The sequence below is a fragment of the Lissotriton vulgaris genome, chromosome 4_1 (genome assembly GCF_964263255.1).
Source record: "Lissotriton vulgaris chromosome 4_1, aLisVul1.2, whole genome shotgun sequence".
NCBI lineage: Eukaryota > Metazoa > Chordata > Amphibia > Caudata > Salamandridae > Lissotriton > Lissotriton vulgaris.
Window position 1 is genome coordinate 1,582,797,747 of NC_141691.1, and position 27,434 is coordinate 1,582,825,180.

Genomic DNA, 27,434 nt, shown 5'->3' on the forward strand with positions numbered 1-27,434 from the left:
GACCAAGTAGTTGAGAGCGGAATTCAGTTCAATACACAAGATCTCTTCGTCACAGTGTCTTTTTATCAGTGAGCCATCACTGGTAGGCTCTAGTCCGTGTACTTTCGTTGGCGCTGTTGAGCACCGGCGGTGGAGCTATAGGTCCAGCTCGGTTCTATCCTTACGCGTTGCAGGGTGCGGTCAGTCCTCTGCTGTTAGACCACAGTCCTGTTCCCTAAACAATCCGTTTGGCGGCGCCTTATGCTCGGCACCTATATTTCCGTGGCAACACCCTATTCCCACTTGAATGCAGTTCTTCCCTTTGGCAAAAAGTCACGTGGAAAAGAGGGCGAGTGTGGTTCAAATAGTCGATAGGAGAGAGAGCGGAGTTGGGTCAGAGTTCCTGGGACACACAAAAGGGACCAAGGGAGCAAAGGATAACAAGCAGGCAGGCCCATCAATCGGGCCCAAAGAAAGGGGACAGAGACTCCAGGCACACGTGGGTTAGCAGACGAAGGGCTTCAAGGCGGCCCGTCATTTTTCATTTTCCACGTTGAAATTGCGGTCTCGTCCCGTATCTTGTTGCTCTGCAGCTCCACCTTTGGTCGAGGTCACACGTGTCTCAAGATCTGTAGCCAGGCTGTACGTCACGTCTGACCCTTCTCCTGGTGATCGTGAATCTTTGAATAGGTACAAAACAAGGTTTTAGAGAAATGGCAGAAGAAGATATCTACGTATTGTGAACTCCTCCCTCAATCCTACATACTTGGGAGATACGCTCATCGGTCACAGTCAGAGGTCTATTACCAGGCAGTGCATATGTCGGCATTCTTATTGAGTTCATGTCAAGTTTATTCATCATCTATATGTGCCACATATAGAGAAAAGTCAGACTCCTATCAACTGTGCATTTCATCAAATTCAACATTTCGGAACTTCCAGGGAGACTCGTCTTTCTAACCTTAGCCTTAACAGTTCTAACATTTTCCTTCAAGGCTGGCTAACCTTTTCAAAGCAGGGCAGGGGTGCCATCATCGAGAGTCAAGTAAAACGGGGATTTCTCGAGGGACGACAGTTACTCATGGTCATCATGTTTTATATCCGGGACAGCATCTGGGGTAAGCAAATGTGTAAAACAGGAGCCCAGATTACTACCGATGCCCAGGCCGCTGGCGCAAACCGCCTCTTAGTTCCCATGTTGAACAGTTACCAAATAAAGAGACGGGCGCTGGAAGCAGGAATCAAGACCAGAGTTTATTTCTCATGAGGAGAGCCAGTCATTTCGGACACGAAACACAGTGTCTTTCGGGAGTTGCTCTAACAAGTGAGCTGAGACTCCGTCTTTTATACTTTACAGAACACTTGGCATTACAATCATGATATTGTGTAACAAGGAAAATACAACCCCATGATCCTAGTGTCAATCCTACCCCACATGTGTTCACAATAGGGACCCTTGACCTGCTGATAAGAGGGGAGGGCAATCACGCAGCTGAGTGTTCCGTCAACAGTTTAGGATGTGTGCGCCTGATCATAGCCCAGGGGGTGGGGTGGTCAGGATCAATAGTGGGTCCTTTGAAGAGGAGTGACTTCATACAATAAGGGCAGTAAATAGTATCTCCTGGCTCGGGCGATGGCCTCGGACATGTGTGGTCAGCCGGACTCGGGGGAAGGGGTCATCAAAGGAGTGGTATTCATGCCGCGTGGACAATTGAGCGCGGAGGGAAGGCTTGTCAACAGAGGGGCATTCATGGAAGGAAAGGAGGTGTTGGTCAGGCGCGGCCGTGGCTCCCAAGGACAGGGTCTTGCAGAAGAAGAAGGTTTATGACTTGCCCATGTGGGGAGAAGGGAGGGGGGAGCCAGGGTGGGCACAGGGGCAGAGTCACAGAGAGAGAGAGAGAGAGAGAGATCTTATGACCCGTACATGAGAGAGCGGGGGCAGTCAGGTGCAGCTGGGGAGGGCTATGTCAGCTAAGGCGAAGGATGCCTCTTCAAGAGGGAAGGGGGGGTTTGTGCGGGTCTAGCAGAAGGGTTGCCTTTCACGGCAGGGTCGCGCAGAGGGAGAGGGTTTCATGGTCTATGCATGAGATACGCGCAGGAGGGAAGCCGGGGATTCCAATGGGTAAAAGGCCATGGTGCCTAGAATGGCTGTACATATGCATATGGGTACGGGCTCTTACTGGCAGAGTGATACGGTCAATAATTTACGGTATTCATGGTGCTCACGGGGAGAGGAGTGGGAGAAGAAGGGAAATGAATGCTGTTTATGTACATCAATTTCTTCAATTTCCACAGTCGCCCCTTTTTACATTACAGCGTTCATTTTTGCAATTGATGGGGTTACAGATAGACAGGCATCGTTGAAGAATTAGCATTCGTTGATACTAACATTTGGCGTACAATCATAGACAGTTGAGGTGATGGGCAGAATGCAGCACATAGGAAATTGCATTTCGTTGAGTTCCTAACAATTAAGCGCACTACATAGCATAAATGCTTCTGACTTAAAAAATGTGACCAATGAACAGTTTTGACCAAGTAGTTGAGAGCGGAATTCAGTTCAATACACAAGATCTCTTCATCACAGTGTCTTTTTATCAGTGAGCCATCACTGGTAGGCTCTAGTCCGTGTACTTTCGTTGGCGCTGTTGAGCACCGGCGGTGGAGCTATAGGTCCAGCTCGGTTCTATCCTTACGCGTTGCAGGGTGCGGTCAGTCCTCTGCTGTTAGACCACAGTCCTGTTCCCTAAACAATCCGTTTGGCGGCGCCTTATGCTCGGCACCTATATTTCCGTGGCAACACCCTATTCCCACTTGAATGCAGTTCTTCCCTTTGGCAAAAAGTCACGTGGAAAAGAGGGCGAGTGTGGTTCAAATAGTCGATAGGAGAGAGAGCGGAATTGGGTCAGAGTTCCTGGGACACACAAAAGGGACCAAGGGAGCAAAGGATAACAAGCAGGCAGGCCCATCAATCGGGCCCAAAGAAAGGGGACAGAGACTCCAGGCACACGTGGGTTAGCAGACGAAGGGCTTCAAGGCGGCCCGTCATTTTTCATTTTCCACGTTGAAATTGCGGTCTCGTCCCGTATCTTGTTGCTCTGCAGCTCCACCTTTGGTCGAGGTCACACGTGTCAAGATCTGCAGCCAGGCTGTACGTCACGTCTGACCCTTCTCCTGGTGATCGTGAATCTTTGAATAGGTACAAAACAAGGTTTTAGAGAAATGGCAGAAGAAGATATCTACGTATTGTGAACTCCTCCCTCAATCCTACATACTTGGGAGATACGCTCATCGGTCACAGTCAGAGGTCTATTACCAGGCAGTGCATATGTCGGCATTCTTATTGAGTTCATGCCAAGTTTATTCATCATCTATATGTGTCACATATAGAGAAAAGTCAGACTCCTATCAACTGTGCATTTCATCAAATTCAACATTTCGGAACTTCCAGGGAGACTCGTCTTTCTAACCTTAGCCTTAACAGTTCTAACATTTTCCTTCAAGGCTGGCTAACCTTTTCAAAGCAGGGCAGGGGTACCATCATCGAGAGTCAAGTAAAACGGGGATTTCTCGAGGGACGACAGTTACTCATGGTCATCATGTTTTATATCCGGGACAGCATCTGGGGTAAGCAAATGGGGCGGGAATGCTTCGGGGGCTCGCGCTTGGGTGCAAAAGGGGGTGGGGCAATCTGGGCATTGGGGGTCAATCTAGACGTTGGCGTTCGTCTCTAATGAACAGAAATGAGGTGCCATTGACATACAGTTCCCCTATAAATGGCCAGATTGGGGGACCTTAGTCGTCTTACCTGTCCTTTCCTTCTCAGCCAATTCAAGTTCATTAATTTTGCAGAAAGGAGAGGTAGTAATATGGCGAGATACAATCATTTTAGTTTCGGTCAATTTCGCTGAACACCTTTGCGTTCAATAAGTATCCAATCAGACTGGTGCCGGTGGGGCACAATTTTACTACAAAGAGGGAGAGAAAATAGGGAGACTCTCATAGAGAGTGAGAGTCGTCCGCAACCTAAACGAGCCATTCGGTACACGTATGACATGTAGAGAGAGAGAGAGAGAGAGAGAGAGAGAGAGAGAGATAAGGGGGTGGTGAGAGAGAGAGAGAGAGTGAGAGAGGGACGTGTACGAAAATAGGTCATTTAGTGCGCTCACAATCACAGAACAGTAGAGGTCAGGTAACACGCAAATACAGACAGAGGGAAGACATAAATCCGTACATCACATACACACAAACTCAGACAAGGAAGACAGCACATGTATTTACATATATATAAGACATTCACGACAAAACAGAAAACAACAGGTGGCCAACAAAATCCATATTATATCCTACGTATCTTTACTATCCTATTTATCTACGTGCTTAGCTCTTTCTACCCTTCCCTCCTTTTCCTTCTCGCTTGTTATCTCTGCGAGCGTTCTCAATTGCCAATACTTACACCTCGGTTAGTCGATCAGAAATTAACCTGGTCGCGCTATTTACCCATGGTTGGATCTTAAACCATTTTTCAGTTCCTTCCTTTGGTGGGAAGTTCTCCAGGCTGAGGCAACGGCAAGTATTGATCGGGAGAACAGTCGGACAGCTTGGCTATATCTATAAGAGTGTGAGAAAGGGGGCAGTGCATTTTGAACATCAGCAACATTTCTAACTTCCCAGACGGGTGGTGCCGTGGTAACCCTTACCCACATATTTTTCTTTGTCCTTTCCCTACCTAGTCGAATGTCTAGTTACATTATCTGACGTGTTATTTCTAGTCAATTTTCGTCATACAGTACCCGTCCAGTTTCTATGTCAGTCCATCCTCCCAGTCGCTATGTTCTAAGGAGGAACAGTCAGGTTTAAGTCTACGTCTTTTTTGAAAACTTATCGTCATAACGACTACACACATATTCCCTCTTTCCCTTTTCGTCGGTGGTCTGACCATCGCTCTCCCACACTTCAACCGACGTTCTGACGTGACCTGCAGAAGGGAGGAGAAAGAAGGGGTGGGGGGGGCAGCATTCAAAGCACATCAGCATGCAGTAGTCCGGAAATGTTTTTACCTACCACTTACTCGACCTATCTCCGCGCACTGCGTTTCTTTACCATCTCGGCGTTTAAGCCCAGAGGGACCAGTAATGTCAGATAGATAATCATTGACGATCTGCGTATCTACATGAGTTACTTGGTCGCAACCTCTTTTGTTGGGCGCAAGGGTGGCGGCCAGGTGGTCTTTCTGTGGTGTCGTTTCAAGGGCGTCTAAAACACTTTTCCGGCTGCCTGTGACACATAATGTAGCTGCTAAATATCTGGTCCTTTTTAACCTTCATCTTTCATCATACTTATTCTTCGCTCACAGTAGCAAAACATTCAGAACTCATTAATGCAACCGCTACAACCATGCTTTCTTTTTCAAAATACTTTTAATAAAAAGTGTTGATGTATAAATACAGGCCTACAACCCAGTGGACCGGCCACGGAGCAGATTGAAACTGTACATAAGAAGAACGAAGTTGGTGGCAGTTCATTGCATAAAGTGCAGCAGTGCAATAAAATCGTATTAAGCTTTCCTACAGAGCAAGCATGATGCGTGTCAAGAATTCAGTTTTAATTAATTCATAAATTCATTATCCAATGCTCATTCATTACCTAAATTACACCAATTCATTTTCCAAATCATAATCAGTACCCACTCTAAGTCAGTTCATTGTCCGAGCACATACTCAATATCCTTCATATCTACTTTCACTATCCAAAGACTGCATACATATCTCAGGACAAAAAGCTGCGCAATCAGGGTGCAACAAAGTTTATTTAAAAAGTCTCATTTTGTGTCGGCGCCATTTTTGGGTGGGGTCAGGCGAGTTCCAGCACAGTCAGAATGTCTCCAATGACTCGTGGTTGGACCAGAACCTTCCGTTGGTAGTTCAAAAGGTTTTGAATCATATGGTAACAGTCTAACGACAGTCAAAGAGTGGGGGGGGCGGCAACAATTTTCCTACCGGGTCATTCTGGTGTTCCTCCGGAACTGAACAAGTCTGTGCCGTGGCTGCACTTTAGCCATTTCCAAACTGAAGCTGGCGCTGGCAGGAGTGCGTCGATGTCGCGGTTCCCAGTGAGGGGGACGGGGGCGCCCATGCGGAGGGATCGGGGTGCCCCCCGGCTCTCATAGAATCTTCAAAGTTGAGGAGAGAAGGCATGGGGCGTGTGCCCGTCCTGGGCAAAAGACCGCTTTTCGATGTTGACCCTCTTTAAGTAAGAGCATTGGGGTGTCGCTGGAAGCCTCCACCTGGAGGGAGGTGGGGGAGGCTCGTTCGCGTCACCTCCCCCTTCCAGCGACCCCGCGCCGTTCTCCGGCTCCAGCGCTTCGGTATTGGCCGTGCCAGCCATTGAAGATGGGGGGGGGGTCGGTGGCTGAGGCAAGACATCCCCCCCTTGACATGTGGCGGGACTACCTGCAACTATCCAGGCGTTGGCATGTGGCGGGACTACCTGCAACTGTCAGGCGTTGGGTGTAGTTGCGGCCATTATAGCACAAAGAAATGCCGCCATCCTCGCTTTGGCTTCGGCCTTCGACGAAAGCCGGATCAGGTGAGAGAGAGAGAGAGGTGGTCGGCGGCCGAGGCAAGACAGCCCCCTCTCTCCCCGTGGCCTGCAGGGCGGCAGAAGAGGAAAAGGTGGAGAGGTCCTTATTATTCTTTGGGCCGCCTGCCCAACAGCGTCTCCTTCTGACCGCGGCCAGGCGAGCCCCGCATGCCTCGAGGCCTCGCCCTCCGGATGGGCGTAACCGCGGACCTGTTGAACTTCGGGAGCTTCCGGAATGGGGGTAGGTACCTATTGAATTGTTTCTATTTCATGTGACCGTTATTTGGGCGTGGTGGGCAAATGAGGCAGACATGTTTGGAGCAGGAGTAGGCAGTGGAGTCTAACTACCTCGTGGCTGCCTTGCTGTCGATTTTTCTCCATTTTATATTTCTTATTACGAACTATTTCTAATGTTTCTTATTTTTAGTGAAGTCAAAAGCTCATCAGGGGGTTACTGACTTAGCCTGATTTCTTTTTTTTATTTTTATTTTACCTTCTTTTCCTTAGCGTGTTTCGAGCTAAAGTTTTCTGTTAGTAGGGAACGGTGATCACTTCATATTTTTATGTGTCCTTTTCACTAGGGGGTACTTCTGGACGGACCAGGCGAGTTCCCTCCAATAAATGGTCCGGGTTGGAACTAGATTATCGATCAAAGGGGAACATATATTCCTTCATTAGGGTATCATCCTGGACAGACCAAGCGATGTACTTCCACTTACTAGGGTAGCCTCCTGGACGGACCAGATGGTCTACTTCCACTAAATGGCCCATGAGCGGGGAGCATATGTCCTCCATAAGGGTAGTCTCCTGGGCGGACCATGCGAGCTACCCCCCAAATAACCAATCAGTGGGGAGTGGGTAGGACTGACGAATTCACAAAGGGGCATAACCTACCCTTTACTACTTGCAAAGACTAGATAGAATATTTCTACTCCACGTTGTTTGCAGGCAGAAAATACCTCAAACGAAACAATTCCTGGAACAACAATGTCCAGGCAACCAATCAATCAGTGGGGAGAAAAACAGGCATGACGGATTACAACGGGGACAAACGTCTGCATTACCTGCCCTTCGCTATCCAGAAAGGAAGACAGAATATTTCTACTCGTCTCAGTTTGTAGACAGGGAAGATCTCAAAGAGCAATAATCGATTATTAATCGATTTCAAACAATCAGTGGGGAGAAAAGTAGGCATGACGGATTACAACGGGGACAAAAGTCTGCATTACCTACCCTTCTCTATCTGCAAAGAGGGACGACGTTCCTATTCGCCGCTGTTTGCAAACAGAGAATGTCTCGTTCTCCAGAAGAGAACCAATATGTCAAGTAGCATTCAAAGCTAAATGAACCAATACCAACAATATCAGTATACAAATACCGATTCCAATACAATCAATCAATCAATCAGGTGGATAGAACCACCCTACCAATCAGGCGTAAAAACACCCTACTTAATCTTACCCGGACCGGACCATACGGACAGTTCGTCGTGTTCCTCCTCCAGCGCCCGATCGTTCTCTTACTTCGTGTAGCATTCCTGTGGGATTCCAGTCAGGACAATAGGTCACTCAAGAGAGGTCCGTTCAGAATTGGTGAAGTTCTTTTGATCGGCAGCCGGGCGAGGGCCCTCTCAAGGCAGGTATACTCCGATCATTTTAGATGTTCACTTCTTCGTCTGGATCTCTCTTACCGAACCTTATGTCACTGATGGACCCCGCGTTGGGACGCCAATTGTAAAACAGGAGCCCAGATTACTACCGATGCCCAGGCCGCTGGCGCAAACCGCCTCTTAGTTCCCATGTTGAACAGTTACCAAATAAAGAGACGGGCGCTGGAAGCAGGAATCAAGACCAGAGTTTATTTCTCATGAGGAGAGCCAGTCATTTCGGACACGAAACACAGTGTCTTTCGGGAGTTGCTCTAACAAGTGAGCTGAGACTCCGTCTTTTATACTTTACAGAACACTTGGCATTACAATCATGATATTGTGTAACAAGGAAAATACAACCCCATGATCCTAGTGTCAATCCTACCCCACATGTGTTCACAATAGGGACCCTTGACCTGCTGATAAGAGGGGAGGGCAATCACGCAGCTGAGTGTTCCGTCAACAGTTTAGGATGTGTGCGCCTGATCATAGCCCAGGGGGTGGGGTGGTCAGGATCAATAGTGGGTCCTTTGAAGAGGAGTGACTTCATACAATAAGGGCAGTAAATAGTATCTCCTGGCTCGGGCGATGGCCTCGGACATGTGTGGTCAGCCGGACTCGGGGGAAGGGGTCATCAAAGGAGTGGTATTCATGCCGCGTGGACAATTGAGCGCGGAGGGAAGGCTTGTCAACAGAGGGGCATTCATGGAAGGAAAGGAGGTGTTGGTCAGGCGCGGCCGTGGCTCCCAAGGACAGGGTCTTGCAGAAGAAGAAGGTTTATGACTTGCCCATGTGGGGAGAAGGGAGGGGGGAGCCAGGGTGGGCACAGGGGCAGAGTCACAGAGAGAGAGAGAGAGAGAGAGATCTTATGACCCGTACATGAGAGAGCGGGGGCAGTCAGGTGCAGCTGGGGAGGGCTATGTCAGCTAAGGCGAAGGATGCCTCTTCAAGAGGGAAGGGGGGGTTTGTGCGGGTCTAGCAGAAGGGTTGCCTTTCACGGCAGGGTCGCGCAGAGGGAGAGGGTTTCATGGTCTATGCATGAGATACGCGCAGGAGGGAAGCCGGGGATTCCAATGGGTAAAAGGCCATGGTGCCTAGAATGGCTGTACATATGCATATGGGTACGGGCTCTTACTGGCAGAGTGATACGGTCAATAATTTACGGTATTCATGGTGCTCACGGGGAGAGGAGTGGGAGAAGAAGGGAAATGAATGCTGTTTATGTACATCAATTTCTTCAATTTCCACAAATGGGGCGGGGATGCTTCGGGCGCTCGTGCTTGGGTGCAAAAGGGGGGGTGGGGCAATCTGGGCATTGGGGGTCAATCTAGACGTTGGCGTTCGTCCCTAATGAACAGAAATAAGGTGCCACGGACATACAGTCCCCCTGTAAATGGCCAGATTGGGGGACCTTAGTCGTCTTACCTGTCCTTTCCTTCTCAGCCAATTCGAGTTCATTCATTTTGCAGAAAGGAGAGGTAGTAATATGGCGAGATACAAGCATTTTAGTTTCGGTCAATTTCGCTGAACACCTTCGCGTTCAATAAGTATCCAATCAGACTGGTGCCGGTGGGGCACGATTTTACCATAAAAAGGAAGAGGAAATAGGGAGACTCTCGTAGAGAGTGAGAGTCGTCCGCAATCTAAACGAGCCATTTGGTACTCGTATGACATGTAGAGAGAGAGAGAGAGAGAGAGAGAGAGAGAGAGAGAGAGAGAGAGAGAAAGGGAGAGAGATATAGAGAGGAAAAAGGTGGGATAGAGATAGAGAAAGACAGAGAGATGTGTACAAAAATAGGTCATTCAGTGCGTTCACAACACAGAACAGCAGGGGGTCAGGTAACGGAGAGACGCAAACAAAGGGAGAACATAAACCCCTACAGCACACACACACGAACTCAGACAGAGGAAGACAGTACATGTATTACATATATATGAGACATTCACGACAAAACAGAAAACAATAGTTGGCCAACAAAATCCATATTATTATTTTTTTTTTTTTCTTTTTTTTTATATCCTTCCTATCTTTACTATCCTATTTATCTACGTGCTTAGTTCTTTTTACCTTTCCCTCCTTTTCCCTCTCGCTTGTTATCTCTTCGAGCGTTCTCAATTGCCAATACTTACACCTCGGTTAGTCGATCAGAAATTAACCTGGTCGTGCTTTTTACCCATGGCTCGATCTTAAACCATTTTTCAGTTTTCTTCCTTTGGTGGGAAGTTCTCCAGGCTGAGGCAACGGCAAGTATTGATCGGGAGAACAGTCGGACAGCTTGGCTAGATCTATAAGAGTGTGAGAAAGGGGGCAGTGCATTTTGAACATCAGCAACATTTCTAACTTCCCAGACGGGTGGTGCCTTGGTAACCCTTACCCACGCACTCTCCTTTGTCCTTTCCCTACCTAGTCAAACGTCTAGTTACATTCTCTAACGTGTTATTTCGAGTCATTTTTCGTCATACAGTACCCGTCAAGTCTCTATGTCAGTCCATCCTCCCAGTCGCTATGTCCTAAGGAGGAACAGTCATGTTTAAGTCTACGTCTTTTAAAAACTTATCGTCATAAGGACTATGCACATATTCCCTCCTTCCCTTTTCGTCGGTGGTTCGATCATCGCTCTCCCACACTTCAGCCGACGTTCTGACGTGACCTGCAGAAGGGAGGAGAAAGAAGGGGTGGGGGGCAGCATTCAAAGCACATCAGCATGCAGTAGTCCGAAAATGTTTTTACCTACCACATACTCGACCTATCTCCACGTACTGCATTTCTTTACCATCTCGGCGTTTAAGCCCAGAGGGACCAGTAATGTCAGATAGATAATCATTGACGATCTGCGTATCTACATGAGTTACTTGGTCGCAACCCCTTTTGTTGGGTGCAAGGGTGGCGGTCAGGTGGCATTTCTGTGGTGTCGTTTTAAGGGCGTCTAAAACACTTTTCCGGCTGCTTGTGACACATAATGTAGCTGCTAAATATCTGGTCCTTTTTAACCTTCAGCTTTCATCATACTTATTCTTCGCTCACAGTAGCAAAACATCCAAAACTCATTAATGCGACCGCTACAACTATGCTTTCTTTTTCAAAATACTTTTAATAAAAAGTGTTGATGTATAAATACAGGCCTACAACCCAGTGGACCGGCCACGGAGCAGATTGGAACTGTACATAAGAGGAACGAAGTTGGTGGCCGTTCATTGCATAAAGTGCAGCAGTGCAATAAAATCGTATCGAACTTTCCTACAGGGCAGGCATGATGCATGTCAAGAATTCAGTTTTTCAATTAATTCATTAATTCATTATCCAAATGCTCATTCAGTGCCTAAATTACACCAATTCATTGTTCCCAATCATAGTTAGTACCCACCCTAAATCAGTTCATTGTCCAAACACATGATCAATATCTGTATTGCTTTCTTCTCTAAGCACATAATCACTATCCATCTTATCGACTTTCATTGTCCAAAAATGCACACGTATCTCAGAGCATCAAGATTCGAGCAATCCGGGTGAACAGGGAGTTTGAAAGTTTTGTTTCGTGTATCGGCGCCATTTTGGGCGAGGTCAGGCAGGTTCCAGCATAGTCAGAATGTCTCCAACGACTCGTGGTTGGACCAGACCCTTCCGTTGGTAGTTCAAAAAGTTTTGCGCAATGTTGTAACAGTCTAACAATATGGACCATCAATCAAAGAGTGGGGAGGGCGGCAACAATTTTCCTACCGGGTCACTCTGGTGTTCCACCGGAACTGAACAAGTCTGTACCTTGGCTGTGTTTTAGCCATTTCCAAACTGAGGCTGGCGCCGGCAGGAGTGCGCCGATGTCGCTGTTCCCAGTGAGGGGGACGGGGGCGCCCATGCGGAGGGATCGGGGTACCCCCCGGCTCTCATAGAATCTTCAAAGTTGAGGAGAGAAGGCATGGGGCGTGTGCCCGTCCTGGGCAAAAGACCGCTTTTCGATGTTGACCCTCTTTAAGTAAGAGCATTGGGGTGTCGCTGGAAGCCTCCACCTGGAGGGAGGTGGGGGAGGCTCGTTCGCGTCACCTCCCCCTTCCAGCGACCCCGCGCCGTTCTCCGGCTCCAGTTGTTTGGTAAGGCCGTGTCAGGCGATGAAGATGGGGGGGGGGTCGGTGGCTGAGGCAAGACATCCCCCCCCCCTTTTTTTTTGACATGTGGCGGGACTACCTGTAATTGCCCAGGCGCTGACATGTGGCAGGACTACCTACAATTGTCCAGGCGTCGGCATGTGGCGGGACTTCCTGTAAGCGCCGCCGTCCTTGCTTCAGCTTCGGCCTTCTTTGCGGGCCGGATCAGGCGAGAGTGAGAGGGAGGGGGGTGGTCGGTGGCTGAGGCAAGACAGCCCCCCCCCCCTGTGGCCTGCAGGGCAGCAGAGGAGAGGAGAAATGGAGAGGTCCTTATTATTCTTTGGGCCGCCTGCCCAACAGCCTCTCCTTCTGACCGCGGCCAGGCGAGCCTCGCATGCCTCGAGGCCTCGCCTTCCGGATGGGCGTAACCGCGGACCTGTTGCACTTCGGGAGCTTCTGGAATGGGGGTAGGTACCTATTGAATTGTTTCTATTTCATGTGACCGTTATTTGGGCGTGGTGGGCAATGAGGCAGACATGTTTGGAGCAGGAATAGGCAATGGAGCCTAGCTACCTCGTGGCTGCCTTGGTGTCAAGCTTGTCTTCCCTCGCCATTTTTATGTTTCTTATTGCGAGTTATTTCTAACGTTTCTTATTTTATTTTTAGTTAAGTTGATAACTCATCAGTGGCCTACTGATTTCGCTCAACTCTTCTTCTTGTATTTTTATGCCATAACCTATTATAAGCTATAGCGACTAGTCCACACTTAATGAACATGTCCTTATTAGGTGTGCCCTCCAGTGGAGCTGGATGGTTCATCTCTAATAAGCGGTCCGGGCTAAACAGGCTACCAATCAGTGGGGAGAAGATAGGCATGACGGATTACAACGGGGACAAAAGTCTGCACTACCTATCTTATCACGGCGGGCAAAGACTAGACAGAATATTTCTATTCTCCGTTGTTTGCAGGCTATGAATACCTCAAAAGAACCAATACCGAACACTTAATGTACGGTCAATCAAACAATCAGTGGGGAGAATAAGTGGGTGCGAAAAGGTTTGCGTTACCCACTCTTTCTCTACCTGCAAAGAGAGACCTTGTTCTTCCCTGTTTGCAGACAAAGAATCTCCAGACAATAATCCACGAACGACAGTTCGGGAAACAGTGGGGGAGGAAGATAGGCACGACGGATTACAACGGGGACAAAAGTCTGCGTTACCTATCCTTCACTGTTTGCAAAGAGAGAGCCTGTTGTTTCTCCGTTTGCAGACGGTGAATCTCCAGAGGTTTCAACAAAGCGTAATACTAGTATTATCCAAAACAATTATTTCACAATTTGTCGCATTTACGCGACCTTACCCGGACCGGACCGTGTGGGCAGTTCTTCGCCTTCCTCCTTCCAGCGCCCGATCGTTCTCTTAATCCATGATTTTGCCGCAGCAGTCCTGTGGGATTCCAGTCAGGACAGTAGGTCACTCGAGAGAGGTCCGTTCAGAATCGGTGAAGTTCATTCAATCGGCAGCCGGACGAGGGCCCTCTCAAGGCAGGTATACTCCGATCATTTAGATATTCACCTCATCGTCTGGATCTCTCTTACTGGACCTTATGTCACTGATGGACCCCGCGTTGGGACGCCAATTGTGGAACAGGAGCCCGCATTACTATCGATGCCCAGGCTGCTGGCGCAAGTCGCCTCTTAGTTCCCATTCTGAATAGTTGCCAAATAAAGAGACGGGCGCTGGGAGCAGGTATCACAAGAACAGGATTTATTGCTCATGAGGAGAGCCTGTCATTTCCGACACGAAACAAGGTGTCATCAGGAGGTGCTCTAACAAGTGAGCTGAGACTCCGTCTTTTATACTTTACAAAACACTTGGCATTACAATCACGATATTGTGAAACAAGAAAAAGACATCCCCATAATCCTCGTGTCAATCCTACCCCACATGTGTTCACAATAGGGACCCTTGACCTGCTGATAAGAGGGGAGGGCAATCACGCAGCTGAGTGTTCCGTCAACTGTTTAGGATGGGTACGCCTGATCATAGCCCAGGGGGTGGGGTGGCCAGGATCAATAGTAGGTCCTTTGAAGAGGAGTAACTTCATACAATAAAGGGCAATAAACAGTATCTTCCGGTTTAGGCGATGGCCTCGAACATGTGTGGTCAGTCGGACTCGGGGGAAGGGGTCATCAAAGGGGTGGTATTCATGCCGCGTGGACAATCGAGCGCGGAGGGAAGGCTTGTCAACAGAGGGGCATTCATGGAGGGAAAGGAGGTGTTGGTCAGGCGCGGCCGTGACTCCCAAGGACAGGGTCTTGCAGAAGAAGAAGGTTTATGACTTGCCCATGTGAGGAGAAGGGAGGGGGAGCCAGGGTGGACACAGGGACAGAGTCGCATAGAGAGAGAGAGAGAGAGATCTTATGACCCGTACATGAGAGAGCGGGGGCAGTCAGGTGCAGCTGGGGAGGGCTATGTCAGCTAAGGCGAAGGATGCCTCTTCAAGAGGGAAGGGGGGGTTTGTGCGGGTCTAGCAGAAGGGTTGCCTTTCACGGCAGGGTCGCGCAGAGGGAGAGGGTTTCATGGTCTATGCATGAGATACGCGCAGGAGGGAAGCCGGGGATTCCAATGGGTAAAAGGCCATGGTGCCTAGAATGGCTGTACATATGCATATGGGTACGGGCTCTTACTGGCAGAGTGATACGGTCAATAATTTACGGTATTCATGGTGCTCACGGGGAGAGGAGTGGGAGAAGAAGGGAAATGAATGCTGTTTATGTACATCAATTTCTTCAATTTCCACATGCAGTCATTTCCTGTCAGTCCAGAGAGTCCCTAATAACATTCCCTGCTACAATGTCCTCTTCACTGTGGTCCACGTATAGTCCCAGGTATTTGAAAGTACATGGCTCCTGCTTCTGAGTATCGACAGGTACATTGTGTGCTCCCTGAGTGTTCTCTCAGTGAAGCGGAAAGAGACATGGGGGCATATTTACAAGGAAATGTCCGGAGTGCGGAGCTGCGCAAACTTTGGCAGTGCCACGCTCTGACATTTCCAAAACTCAGGGATGTGCTGTATTTACAACAATATGGTGCACCCCTGAGTTTTCCCTAGCACTGATGCAAGAATTAGCTGCCTAGCGCCTGCGCAGGCAACCTTGTACCACAGTGAAGAGTGCCTGCTTTGCATGGAGTGATTGTTTATGTGTAGAACAGTGCCCCTTCCTGCACATAACCAATCATTAAATAATGAGGATTTGCTACTTTTATTTGTGCTGTAGAACATAGCACACATAGAAAAAGTAAAAACGAGGAGAAATAAAAGCAGTATTTATCCCTGTTGCGCCATTCTAACGCCTGCCATTGCATGGCATTAGTTTTCGGTGCTACCTCAGATTTACACATCCTTGTAAATCTGGGGTAGCGTAAAAAAGCAATGGGTGTTGCTGTGGAACAACCAGAGCAACACCCATTGCACGCCCCTTTCACGCAAGTGATGCGTATCAAATGGCCATATTTAGAAGGCGGTGTTAATCTACTCAAAGTGGCTTAGCGCCGCTTTGTAATTATGGAAAAGGCCATAGTGTCACCAGAACTTCGCTGAAAGTGACGTTCTGGTGAGGCTATCCCTCGTAAATATACCCCATAGTTTACTCTTTTTGACCCCGAGACCTCATATCTCTGCCGAAAGCTAGAGTAGGTCCATCATGGGTAGTAGCAATTGCCGCACAAATCATACACCCAAAAAGGCATGTGAGAAGGAGTGTCCATTTTTGGCTCCTACGGAGTTACAAAGAGAGTTTCCCAGTGTGAACACACAGAGGAGCCCATATTTCCCATGGTGTTTTGTATAAATAGTGAGAACTGTTTAATGTTTTAGGTACAGTAAAACGTTGTATAAGAAGCCATTTTAGAGAGCTGTTTAACAGGCTTAAGAGGAAAAGATGTGTTAAGTTTATAGACCAGTGATACCCAAAGTATGGCCGGGGAGCAGCATGCTGCCCTCTTGACCTTTACATGCGGCACCATACTGAACTACCACACTGGGCTACATTTCATTTGGGAGAGAACTAACATTCAGCAATATATTAACTAAATGGAGATGCATTTATTTACAAACTAAAGTAAAAGAAAAGAAGCAAATTAGGTGTGGGGCAGCACATAACTTTAGAAACATGCATTTCTTAAGGCATCTTGCAACAAACATTTAAAAATATGACATGTTCTCTTAAAAAATGCAAAAAGTGTATTTCATTCTCATGCATGAGTGTTTTATCTTAGTACATCAGGTTATATTAGTACATTTAGTACATTGAGAAGTTTTTTTTAAAGTTATAGTTTTCAAAAAATGAACAAAGAAACATTCATGCTTACTCCCACCCTACAACGATGCCAATAGTGAACTGAAAGGTAAGACAGTAGTCATGTTGAATCCTCTATGTGGCCTGGGTTATTATTATACATTATTATCATAATAGTTTCTTAAATCAAACACAAGAGAATTGTTTTGTACAGTACATATCCTGAACACATGTATTTCAAGGTGCTCTTACATGAGATAATGAGGAAAAAAGGAGGCAATGTGAAATAAAACAATTGCCAAGGATCACACAATTTAGCCAGGTGGGGAAGCCGGGATTGATTCTAGGTTTTCTGGTTTCACATTGTACAATTCTATTTCATTCCAATCAATAATGAAGTTACTTGATTTTCACACTTGACTCTGTCATGGTCGTGTTAGCAAGGAGATAAGACTTACGCTAAGGTGCGGTAGAGGGATAGCGATTCAAATATAGCATAACACAGTAATATCAAATCTATGACTCTTCTAGAGACTAGGGGCTTAATTTAGATGGCAGTATGGAAGGAAATCCTCAATATAGCTCCATGACTCACTGACTACACCATGTACATGCTTCCGTTCCCCAATGCCAAACTTGCTTCTCCCCATCACACCACCTCCAGCAGAGCCCCACTCCCACCCTGCTGGCATCAATGCAGCCCTCGGGTACACCGGAGACCATACTTTGTGGCCACTGGGAAACTGTTTGTGAGTACCCATGCTATGGATAATTGTTAGCCTTGCTGTGTCCATGAGACAGTAGAGGCTGTTCCTCCAAATGAATAGTTGGCTGACTGTTGCATACCCATCTTTGTATGGATTGAAGCACATAAGCCAAGCTTATAAAGAACAATAAATCTTTGGTGAAAGGAGACCATTTTGTTGCAGAGAGGCCTCCATCAAAGGTGAACCTCACACCTGGGCCCTTAAATATGTTACTGTGCGAGTTCTTGCTAGCCCTTTGTGGTGCCTGTCTGCTGTCTTTGTGCGCTCCCTTCAACTCGCATTCCAAGATAACAATGCATATCTGCTCGGTAAATAACTTCCCTCTGTCTTCATGCCAGAGACCTACTAACATACCGACTTCGTTTGATATTCACAGGGAGTTATTTTACATCTAATCAGCAGAGTTGAAGGAGGGAGCCTAATGTAACTGGTTTTATTTTAACACTCTCCAGGCTTCCCCCATAGATTTATAAATAGTATCTGTGGACCATGATTAATCAAAACCCTAAAGACATCAATGAATTAGGTTTTTACAACTGTGCATGGATTACTTTCCTACGCCTTCCCCGAGCTAACCTATGCAATGTGACTTTTATTCTTAAGTAGGTTTTTACAGTAGGGAAAGCTACTGCAGCGTATGCAGTTTAATTGTGTTTTTGTATACTGATATTGCAGAGGCAGTCTAATTCCGCAGTAAGCATGGCCCATTTTCACATAGTGTGTACACACATCTTGTGGGCTCCATGGGTTATGGGTGGCTTAGTTAATTCAGGTGAAGTGGGCGTTTTGCCACAAGAATAGCTTACTTTGACATTAGCTGCCTGTCGCTTTTTATATAGCTGTTCATGCCTGCAATGGCAGTCCAGGAACGCCACTTTCAAAGTCACACGTGTGGGTGATGTAAAGGCGCACTCGGCCTACATGTGACATCTGGTGAAGTTTCTGTCATATTACGGTGGGCTTAAACAGACGTGACATTTACAATTAACCACTCTTACCAGTGTGCAGAGTCAAAAGTGCCTGAATGCCCATTCAGAAAAAATGGGATGCCTGCACAAAAAGCCAGGGTCCCCAGTAGGACATAATATTTATCTCAAATATCGCGGAGAGTGTTACATATTCTGGGCAAACTAACAATATTGTAGTGGGGATGAAGTCTCTTTTCTCGAAGTCTCTAGAAAATGTTGACAAATACTGATATTCAGAAGTGGTATTCAGTTTGTCCAAATAAGAGTATGATACCAAAATATTGTTGCCTGATTATTGTCCAACATAAATATTGTGTCCTAAATATTGCCTAGAAAAATATTATCCCACTGGAGTTAAAAGGAAGTCTACACTCAATTTGGTGATATTTTTGTGAATGACATTTAGCACCCAATATCTATGTCAGACAATGTATTTTGTTACCATATTCTGTCATACAACCTCAAATAAGTGCACGGCATAGAAAACATTTCAAATTGTTGGAAAGGCCAGTATTGAAGGAAATGTCTAAAAGCTTGGTGCTCTATTGCTTTTTTTATCCCTATCATAAATCAGCTATGACAATGAAATACAAATTATATGCCAAAACAATACCCTTTATTTGGGGCATGAAATGAATATCACCCAAGATATTTGAAAAAAAGCATAGTTACCTTTTGTTTTCTCGCATTAACATATTTAACTTTTAATATATTGGAATTAATCCTAGTTTTCCTTTGTAAAAGCACTTCCTGGGAATCTTACACCTATACTTGAAGACCACTGACCTACCCTCTGTACAAAGCCTTCTTCTCTCTTCTTCAATGTATCTTTTATTTCAGTTGTATTTCTTTTCATCAATTTGGAATGCATCTTAAGATTTTTTTCTGTTGGAGAAAAAGCTTGATAAGTAATTAAAAAAGTGACCATTATCTAAAGATAAAAACCCAGATTTTGTTTGTGAACTGGCAAGCCTTGCAGGTGGGTGTCACTAGCATGGGAATTATATTTAACTCAAAAGTCTAATATGAAAGTGAAAAGCAAGCACAGGGGGTAATGTCCTGACACAAGTGGAGTTTTGAGGTAAAGGCAGGGGGTTTCCTCAAATCAAATGTCCTATCTTAAATTCATTTAACTTTTATTGTACAACCAGAATACACCATCATTGACTCTGTGTGTTTCTTTTGGATACTGGGCCTGTGTAATGTTAGCCAACCCTAGTGTGTTTCATTTCCTTTTGTGTCATTGCTCTCATGTACAGAAGGATGCTTACAAATGGTAAACGCCAAAACATGGCAATAATGTGAATAACTCATGCAGCTTAAGCAAATCAAGGAATGGAATAGTATGGAAGAACATTTATAGAGCGCATGGCAACCCGGAGGCCTCCCAGCGCTGAGTCAACCAACACAGGGGCCAGGAAACTAGGGAAGGAGCAACGTCTTTAGTTGCTTCCGGAAAGCCATATGGTCCTGAATTACGCGTAGGTGGAGAGGTAGGGAGTGCCAGAGTCTAGAGGCATTATATGAGAAAAGTCTACTGCCGCTCCTGGATCTCTTGATCCTAGGGGTCTCTGCATGATGAAGATCGTCTGAATGGAGGTTCTGACTGGCTTTATAAGGGTGGATCATAGTGGAGATCGTGGGTGGGCTGAGTCCTTGCAATGCTTTATGTTCAAGGCACAAAGCCTTGAACCTGATTCGCTCTTGGACCGGAAGCCAGTGGAGGGTGCAGAGGGCTGGTCTGGCCGAAAGTCTGTTGGAAGTCCCTGTCAGCAGCCTTGCTGTGCTATTTTGAACAGTTTGAAGTTTCCTGACTTCGGAGATGGGCGCGCCTAAGTACAGTGCGCTCCCATAGTCCAATCTGGAGAGTATTAGGGATTGGACAATTACTTTTTTTGCCGTCGGGGAAAGGAGAGGTAGAACCTTACATGCCGTTCGCAGGAGGCCGTAGCACAGGGCTGCTGTTTTCCTGGCTTGGGTCCTGAGGCTGAGATCCTGGTCCAACCATACTCCAAGGATCTTAATTTCTGATTTTGGTGAAGGGGCTGGGCCCATGCAAGAAGACCACATCAAACTGGGGTTAAAACTGATAGGGTTACCCAAGATCATAATTTCAGTTTTTCCCCCATTAAGTTTGAGCTGGGACTCGTCCATCCAGTTTGAGATGTCGCTCAAGCAGGAGTGAAGGGTATGGGTTTCTGAACGGGTTGATTGAGCCCTATTACCAGCTGAGTGTCATCAGCGTAGGTGACTATACGAATACCGTGTGGGTCTACTAAGTCTGCTACCAGGGACATGTAAACATTAAAAAGCAAAAATCATGCAAAAAAATGTTATTCATGAAAACATTTTGAGGAGAAGAAACTAAAATAAAATCTGAAGAATGAAAAGACCCAAACAAGACCAAAAGAGAAAAAGATAAGAAAATAATTTTGAAGAAAAACTGTAGAACAAAATAAAGAAAATTTGATGAATAAATAAAAAAGGAAACATGGTAAAAGAAAAAAACACAATATGTAGGAAAGAAAGGCTGTGCAATCAATAATTGATCACCACAAAAATATCTCGTTAGAATTCCAGGGGATGACTTTTTATAATTTGCATATTGAAGAAAGCATAAGATTTAATTAAAATGTTTGGAGGCACGGTATTTAGACAATTTCAACATATTGTGAAACAAGCAATAACTATACAAATGAAAATCATTAATTGCTTTGATTAGAAAAAACTGTTATTGAGTTTGTTTACTTCTTAAAATATTACTATGATTTTGAGAGAAACGCCTTCTTAAAATATTTTAAAGATTTGATAAAAAATTGCAAAGATAAAATTATTAAAGTGCTTGACATGTGGCAACGAACCAATGCTTGATATTTGATGAAGATGTGTTAGGGTGTTTTATAATAAAGTATCCGTGTAAAACAAGATGCAGAATTTTGCTTATTCAGATTGGTGGTGTGAAAGTGCCCATTTCAAAGTATTCTCTTTTAAAGTAAAATTTTGTTTTACACATGTTTTAACAGGAAGGAATTGCACAGCCAGTTGTTTAGAGGTAGGACGTTTATAAATGTCAGACCTGCCTATGATCCAGCGCGAACCCAATAAAATTGATCAGGGATAAATATTGAAGAATCGTGTACTTTGGCCCATACTCATTCATCCAAATCTCTGATGCGCTGGGGTCAAGTTTGTTAACTTTGCCTTAATTTTACTCTTGCTATTCAGGTCAAAACTTTAAACATTCTGTATATTTGCATTAAATGAACAAATAATAATTGACTCTTCATCTACTTGGTTGATGGATTAATTAGTTGAAGAGTTTATGGCAATGGAAATTCTAAAGAAAAACATCTATTCAATAAAGCTGACTAAAATACCCACAGACTCTCAGTGGGAATTAATAATTTTATCTAGTAATAATAAATCCTCATATTGAATATTTCATAAATTCAAATACTGGAAACCTCATGAGAGGGAGCAACATCTAATCATAACAATAACAGAACTATCATTTCAAATATACGTTGCAAAGAGTGGACAGATGGAGACACATCAGATCCAAGTAAAATTTATATATTTAAACTTTCGATTCGGTGGGATAGATGAAGAGACAGAATGTACCGAGGCAAAAAATTTGACTGCAAAAATAATTACTGCAATGCTAAATTAGATCAAATGCAAACCCAAAGGATCTGTATGGGGAAAACTACCACCAAGGCCTAGGGAGCAGTAGGGGACCCCTGGACCAAGAGTCAGGGATCAAAGACTCAGGAATCAAGACAGAGACAGGACAGGAACTGCCAGGCCTCTCTGCAACCCGATGATAAGCGGCGCACCACTCACTCACCTTCAGCCTATGCATCCTGCAGCATCTCTAACCACACCCCTAGAGCACCTATTCTTCTACCCTAAAATTACTTGCCAGTTCTTTTTCTCCCTGCTATTCCCGCGCCTCTCGCCTCCGCCCCTGAGGCCACACCCCCTCGCTGCCCCGCTCCTGCCTCCCAGCTGCTCCTCCCTTCACTCCTTATATGGTGGCCGCTGCCCGACAACAGGAGTGACCCTTGACCCTGCTTGCAGGTCATGTCAATCCCCCTGCTGCAGGACAGCTCCACCAGCTAAGTGCTCGCCTCTGGACCTTTGCGCAAGTTCCCGCCCGCTGCCTGCCTTGGATCACCACCATGACCGTGGTCAGACTTGTGCTGTGCTTGCATCCTTTCTTGGTCTGTATTGTGTAATTCTTGTGCCTGTATTGTATATCTCTTGTGCCTTTTTGCCCAGCTTTCGCTCTAGTCGCCCCCTCTTTTTCTCCTGCTATTCCTGCTCCTCTCGCCGCTGCCCCTGAGGTCATGCCCCCTCGCTGCCCTGCTCCCACCTCCCAGCTGCTCCTCCCTTCCTCCACTCCTTATATGCCGGCCGCTGCTCAGACGTGCAGCGGCCGCACACAGCGGGCGCTCTGATTGCGCGCCGAAGGCATGCCAAAGGCAAGCCCGTCTGCGCCCGTCCGCGCCTGAACCACGCCCAGTGCGGAACCCCTGGACCTCGCACCCTCCACGACGCCAGACTCCGATACAACGCAAACTTCCTCCACGCCCTCAACACCGGCCGAGATCACTGCTGCTTCCAGGCCGCCCCGAAACGCACCCACGGACCCTTCTCCTGCCACACCTGCAACTTCACATGTGACAGAACCACCAAACCCCCGAGGACCAAACCCAAATACCTCCGCTGCATACTCCTGAACTCCCGCTCCGCACGCAAACACGCCGTTGGGCTCTGGGACCTGCTCGACACCTCCGCCCCAGACATGGCCTTCCTGACCGAGACCTGGTGGAACGACTCCTCGGCACCCAACATCACCATAGCCATCCCGGACGGTACAAGATCTCCCGCGGAGACCGCACCAATGGGATGGGAGGAGGATTATCCATCGTCCACTCTCCAGGTCTGCACCCACGCAGACGACTCCCTCAACTCCGCTGAACACCGTCACTTCCAGATTCAGACCAACGTCAACACCACCCTCAGAGGAACACTCATCTACAGATGCCCGGGACCCCGGGCCCCCTTCAGCGACTCCGTCGCTGACCTGGCCAGCACCCACGCACTCGCTTCCACGGACTACATACTCCTCGGGGACCTGAACTTTCACCTCGGGAACAACAACAACGCCAACTCTGCCACCCTGTTCGCCAACCTCGCCAACCTGGGCCTCCGACAACTCGTCACTGCACCCACCCACGCCACCGGCCACATGATCGACCCCATCTTCTCCTCAAGCACACACGTCGCCTTCAACCACACCACCGAACTCCACTGGACCATACACTTCACCTTCAAGAAACCAACCACTCACCACCGCACCCACCAGCACCCCCACTGCTGCTGGAGCAAAGTCACCGAAGACCAGCTGACCGCCACCCTTGCCCAGACCTCACCCGCCGACCCCACCAACACAGACGCCGCCGCCCAAAACTTCAGACAATGGATCGTAGACTGCGCCAATGCCCTCGCCCCGATCAAGAAACCCTCCAACCATCACCCCAGCAGGAAAGCCGCCTGTTTCACCGAAGAACTCCAGACCTCCAAGCGTACATGCTGGAAGCTAGAGAAGAAATGGCTCCACGACCACGCACCAGACGCCACGCAGCCCACAAGGACGCCATCCGCAGACATCACCACCTCATCAGAACAGCCAAGAGAGCATCCTTCAAAACACGACTGGACAACAATGCACATGACAGCAGAGAACTCTTCAACATAGTTAAGGAACTCTCCAACCCCAGCGCCAATACCAACGACATCCCGCCCTCGCAAGATCTGTGCGACTCACTGGCCACCTTCTTCCATCGCAAGATCGCCAACATTCACGGCAGCTTCAATTCCCCATCCGCCTCGGACGCAACAGACCCCACCCCGAACACCATATGCACCAACCCGCTGACCTCCTGGTCCCACGTCAACGACGAAGAAACCCGCAAGATCATGAACTCCATCCATTCAGGATCTCTGTCAGACCCCTGCCCACACCACATTTTCAACAAAGTCAACGCAATCATCTCACCTCAACTACGGAAGGTCATCAACACCTCCTTCGACACAGCAACATTCCTGGAGAGCTGGAAACACGCCGAAATCAACACCCTCCTCAAGAAGCCCAAGGCAGCCCCCGAAGAGCTCAAGAACTTCCAGCCCATCTCCCTGCTCCCCTTCCTGGCGAAGGTCATCGAGAAAATCGCCAACATACAGCTGACCCACCACCTCGAGGACAACAACATCCTAGATCCATCCCAGTCCGGATTCAGACGAAACCACAGCACAGAGACAGCCCTCATCGCCGCCACGGACAACATCCGGCGCCAGCTAGACAACGGCGAACCTTCAGCCCTCATCCTCCTGGATATGTCAGCCGCTTTCCACATGGCCTGCCACCACACACTAAGAACACGCCTCCAAGAAGCCGGAATCCAGAAGAAGGCCCTGGACTGGACCACGTCCTTCCTCTCCGGTAGAACCCAGTGAGTCCGTCTCCCACCCTTCCGATCCAAAGCCACCAACATCATCTGCGGCGTACCCCAGGGCTCATCCCTCAGCCCTACCCTGTTCAACGTCTACATGGCCCCCCTCGCACAAGTGGCCGGCCAGCATGACCTGAACATCATCTCCTATGCAGATGTCACCCAGCTCATCCTCTCCCTCACCAGAGACCCGCGCACCGCCAAAACCAACCTCCACGAGGGCATGAAGGCCATCGCCGAGTGGATGAGGAGCAGCCGTCTGAAACTGAACTCAGACAAGATGGAGGTCCTCATCCTAGGCCCCACCCGCTCTGCGTGGGACGGCTCCTGGTGGCCAACCACACTGGGAACGGCCCCAACACCCACGGACCACGCACACAACCTAGGATTTATCCTCAACTCTTCCCTCTCCATGTCGAAACAGGCCAACGCCATCTCCTCCTTCTGCTACAACACCCATCGCATACTTCGCAGGATCTACAAGTGGATCCCAACCGAAACAAGAAGAACTGTGACCCAAGCCCTCGTCAGCAGCAGGCTGGACTAAGGCAACTTGCTCTACGCGGGAATCCCAGGCAAACACATACAATGACTACAACGCATCCAAAATGCCTCGGCCTGACTGATCCTCAACGTCCCCCGCCGTAGCCACATCTCCTCCCACCTAAGAGACCTGCACTGGCTCCCCGTCAACAAGAGGATCACCTTCAAGCTCTTCACCCATGTACACAAAGCACTCCACAACACCGGACCAGCCTACCTCAACAACAGACTCAACTTTTAGACCCCCACCTACCAGCTCCGCTCCACCGGCCTCGCCCTTGCCGCCGTCCTGAGCATTCAACTAACCACCTCTGGTGGCAGATCCTTCTCTTTCCTCGCTGCCAAGACCTGGAACACCCTCCCCACCCATCTGCGGCAGACCCAAGACCTTCTCACCTTCAGAAGCCTCCTCAAGACCTGGCTCTTCGAGCAGTAGCAGCACCCCTGCTCAGCACCTTGAGACCCTCACAGGTAAGTAGGACGCTTTACAAATTCTCTGATTGATTGATTGACTGATTAATGTTACTGGTTATCCTAGCATAGCATAAGCAAGAAATCAGCATTATTTTATCAATCAATCAATCAATCATAGCAGTTGTGAAGCGCACTACATACCCGTGAGGGTCTCAAGGCGCTAGGAGGGGGGGAGCGCTGCTACTGATCGAAGAGCCAGGTTTTGAGGAGTCTCCTGAAGTGTTAGGAGGTCTTTAGTCTACCATAGGTGAAAGGGGAGGGTGTTCCACCTCTTGGCCGGGAGGTTGGAGAATGATCTGCCGCCGCCGGTCACACTTTGAATGCGGGGCGGTGGAGAGGGCGCGGTCTGCGGAGCGGAGCTGGCGGGTGGGGGTGTAGAGGCTGAGTCGGCTGTTGAGATATGCTGCTCCAGTGTCGTGGAGTGCCTTGTGTGAGTGGTGAGGAGCTTGAAGGTTATCCTCTTGCTGATGGGGAGCCAGTGCAGGTCTCTTAGGTGGGGTGTGATGTGGCTGCGACAAGGGATGTGAAAGATCAGGCATGCGGAGGCGTTCTGGATGTGTTGGAGCCATTTTAGGAGCTTGGCCGGGGCTCCTGCTTAGAGTGCGTTGCCGCAGTCCAGTCTACTGCTGACAAAGGCCTTGGTGACCTCCATTGCAGTTTCGGTGGGGATCCACTTGAAGATCCTGTGAAGCATATGGAGGGTGTTGAAGCAGGAGGAGGAGACGGCATTGACTTGCTTCGTCATGGGGAGGGTGGAGTCGAGGTTGATCCCTAGGTTGCGTGTGTGGTTGGTGGGTGTAGGGATTGCTCCTAGTGCAGTAGGCCACCAGGAGTCATCCCAGGCCGAGGGGATGGATCCGAGGATGAGGACCTCTGTTGTTTCCGAGTTCAGCTTCAGTCGGCAGTTTCTCATCCAGTCGGCGACGGCCTTCATTCCTTCGTGGAGGCTGGTTTTGGCGGTGTGGGGGTCATTGGTGAGGGAGAGGATCAGCTGGGTGTCATCGGCGTAGGATATTATGTTGAGGTCATACCGTCGGGCAACGTGAGTGAGCGGTGGCATGTAGACGTTGAACAACGTTGGGCTGAGGGATGAGCCCTGGAGTACGCCGCAGATGATCTCAGTGGCTTTGGAGCAGAAGGGGGGATGCGGACGCTCTGAGTTCTGCCGGAGAAGAAGGAGGTGGTCCAATCCAGGGCTTTCTCTTGGATTCCGGCGTTGTGGAGATGTGTTCTTAGTGTGAGGTGCAGACCGTGTCGAAGGTGGCTGACAGGTCCAGAAGGATGAGGGCTGCGGTTTCTCAGTTGTCGAGCAGGGTCCTGATGTCGTCGGTGTGAGCGATGAGGGCATTTTCGGTGCAGTGGTTGCTGCGGAATCCCGACTGCGATGTTGTTCTCTTCAAGGAAGCTGGTCAGTTGTTTGTTGACGGCTTTTTCAATAACCTTCACTGGGAACGGGAGCAGGGAGATGGGTTGGAAGTTCTTGAGATCCTTGGGGTCCGCCTTGGGTTTCTTGAGTAAGGAGTTGATCTCTGCGTGCTTCCAGCTCTCATGGAAGGTTGCTGTCTTGAAGGAGA

General features: G+C 48.0%; 1 protein-coding gene across 4 annotated transcripts in view; it reads left to right on the top strand.

The window, feature by feature from the left end:
- The window catches only part of TRIM55 (tripartite motif containing 55), a 490,854-nt gene that overhangs the window by 85,197 nt on the left and 378,223 nt on the right, over window positions 1-27,434 (top strand). The window lies entirely within an intron of this gene.